At 44.0% G+C, this 3,044-nt stretch overlaps 1 pseudogene; it reads left to right on the plus strand.

Annotated features, from left to right (window-relative positions):
- LOC101999546 lies at window positions 1–861 on the plus strand (annotated as a pseudogene).
- The last annotated feature ends 2,183 nt before the right edge of the window (window positions 862–3,044 follow it).

Here is a 3,044-nt window from a genome sequence, read left to right on the forward strand (position 1 = left end):
ATGACAGATGGAGTGGCCGCGGCCATCTCCAAGATGGCAGTAGCACCCATAGAGCGGGTCAAGCTGCTGCTGCAGGTGCAGCATGCCAGCAAGCAAATCACGGCAGATAAGCAATACAAGGGCATTATAGACTGCGTGGTTCGTATCCCCAAGGAACAGGGAGTCCTGTCCTTCTGGCGTGGTAACCTGGCTAATGTCATCAGATAGTTCCCCACCCAGGCTCTCAACTTTGCCTTCAAAGATAAATACAAGCAGATCTTTTTGGGTGGTGTGGACAAGAGGACCCAGTTTTGGCACTACTTTGCAGGGAATCTGGCATCAGGTGGTGCCGCTGGGGCCACATCCTTGTGCTCTGTATACCCCCTTGATTTTGCCCATACCCGTCTAGCAGCTGATGTGGGCAAAGCTGGAGCTGAAAGGGAATTCAAAGGCCTTGGTGACTGCCTGGTTAAGATTTACAAATCTGATGGGATTAGGGGACTGTACCAAGGCTTTAATCTGTCAGTCCAGGGCATTATCATCTACCGAGCTGCCTACTTTGGCATCTATGACACTGCAAAGGGAATGCTTCCAGATCCCAAAAACACTCACATCTTCATCAGCTGGATGATTGCACAGTCTGTCACTGCTGTCGCTGGCTTGACTTCCTATCCCTTTGACACGGTTCACCGTCGTATGATGATGCAGTCAGGATGCAAAGAAACTGACATCATGTACACAGGCACAATCGACTGCTGGAGGAAGATTGCTCGTGACGAAGGAAGAAAGGCCTTTTTCGAGGGTGCGTGGTCCAACATTCTCAGGGGCATGGGTGGTGCCTTTGTGCTCGTCTTGTATGATGAGATCAAGAAGTACACATAATTATGTCATAGGTGTTCTCCCCGAGAACAGGCATGTTGTGTAATACACCACCATATCTTGAACATTCTGGACAGATTCTCTGGGCTTGTCTGTTTTATCAATGGCAACTATTTACAAGTTGAAAACTGGGAAGCAATAATATTCATCTGACCAGTTTTCTCTTAAAGCCATTTCCATAATGACAGTAATGATGGGACTCAATTATACTTTTTATTTCAGTCACTCCTGATAAGAAAAATTGAAGAAATAAAAAATATCTATAAAAAAAAAGAAAGGGAGCTCTTTTCTTTCCCATTTACTATTCTTTTTCTTTTGAAGATTTAGTGCATCTGTATTTTTATGAATCTGCATACAGGTTTGTGCACGTGTGAGTGAAGATGCCCACAGAGCTCAGAAGTGGGCATCAGATCCCGCTGAAGCTGGGACTACTGGCAGTTGTGAGTTGCCCAAATTGGGTGATGGGAGCTGCACTCTGGCCTCTGTAGGAACAGTGTTCTCTCTGAACCACAGAGCTGTATCTCCAGCCCCACTCTTCGTGTTTCAACCAGTTTTCCTGTAAATTTTTTTTGTCTCTTTGCATGTTCTCCATGGATCAGTTAGCCTGCAAAAAATAACAGATGAGTTAAGTTCTCTGTCAGCTGTAGTGTAATATATGTGTGACTGAGTGTGCTAATGTGTGGGGAATTTATTATCCCCACCCTTAATGGCAGGAGGAGTAGATGTCTCCATAATACAGCTGATCTGAGCAGAGGGGTGACAGGGTCACATATAAACTCGGTGAGATGAAATGCTGCTCATCACGATATTCTCTTTAATGTGAAGAAAGATTTAAAAGAGCAAATGACACAAAAAGACAGATCCAGTTTGGGATGTTCGTCCTGTGATCCAAAGGCGACAGTATCCCAGAACAGCAATGAATGCATCTCAACACAAAATTGTAAACCTCCGTAAAGCATTATGAAATGTATAGAGTAGGGTGTGTGTGTGTGTGTGTGTGTGTGTGTGTGTGTGTGTGTGTATGCGCGTGTATGCCATGGCCCTCACAGAAATCAGAAGACAATTCTGAAAAGTCTGTGAATCTCTCTTAATGTACCTGCCATGCTGTGTTGGACATGCCAAGCTGCTGTCTTGCGAGTCCTAAGGACATCAGGCCATTGTCCTGCCTCGGTAGGATTACTAGGATTAATGTGTTCAAATGACTGTTTCATTGGTACAGTTTTTATCTGTTGTTTCTTTTAATGTAGATTCCATGGATTGATCTCAAGTCACCAGATTGTATGCAAGTACTTTTCTCTTGAACCATTTTGCCAGACTAATATTTTTTAATAACTCAATTTGAAGATTCTTTATAAATGACAAAGTCCCATTGCAATGACAGAAGGCTGGACATGGCTACTTTGTTTGCCTTTCTCCCTTTTCAGCACCAGGATGCTCCTGCTTATTTCTTTTTTTTTTTATGGGCTGTCATACTGACAGCTATAGAGTTTATTGAGCATTTAATATGAGCCATATACCATTCTAACTCATTTACATGTATTAACACATTTAATTTTTACAAAAGAAAAAAATCTTCATTTTATAGAAGGTAAAACTGAGGCACATCACTGAAAGGAAGACTCTAGAACTTTCCCTCTCCCAGTCTATCAGCCATTGGCCCTGGTGCTAAAGAGAACCTGTAGCTGCCATATCCACATCAGTTCAATCTAGGGTTCTAGGCTCCCCTGAGCTCCTATTGAAGGTATTGTAGCAAAATTAAGGCCAAGATTTCACAGAAGGATAAGAAAAGGCAACACAGACACTAGGAAAGAAAAAGGATAAAATGAAGACCATCCATAATGACTAACTTGTTTGTTTACTTGACTGGGCCCAGGGATGGCTCAACAGTCAATGTAAAAGATAATTTCTGTGGCTCAGTGGATAAAATGCTTTCTTCACAAGCATGAAAACCTTTAGTTTGGATCCCCAGCACTCACTAAGAAAGTCGGGTGTGGCTGTCGAGCGCCTATAAGCCCAATGCTGGAAGGCAGAAACAGGAAAGGGCTGTGGACTCACTGGTCAGCTGATCTAGGACTTCCCACAGGTCAGGGAACCCTGATGGCTCTTCAAGCTGATGAGGGAGAGGGACTTGACCGGGGGAGGGGGAGGGAAATGGGAGGCGGTGGCGGGGAGGAGGCAGAAATCCT

This window comes from Microtus ochrogaster, linkage group LG12 (genome assembly GCF_000317375.1).
Source record: "Microtus ochrogaster isolate Prairie Vole_2 linkage group LG12, MicOch1.0, whole genome shotgun sequence".
NCBI classification, from domain to species: Eukaryota; Metazoa; Chordata; class Mammalia; order Rodentia; family Cricetidae; genus Microtus; species Microtus ochrogaster.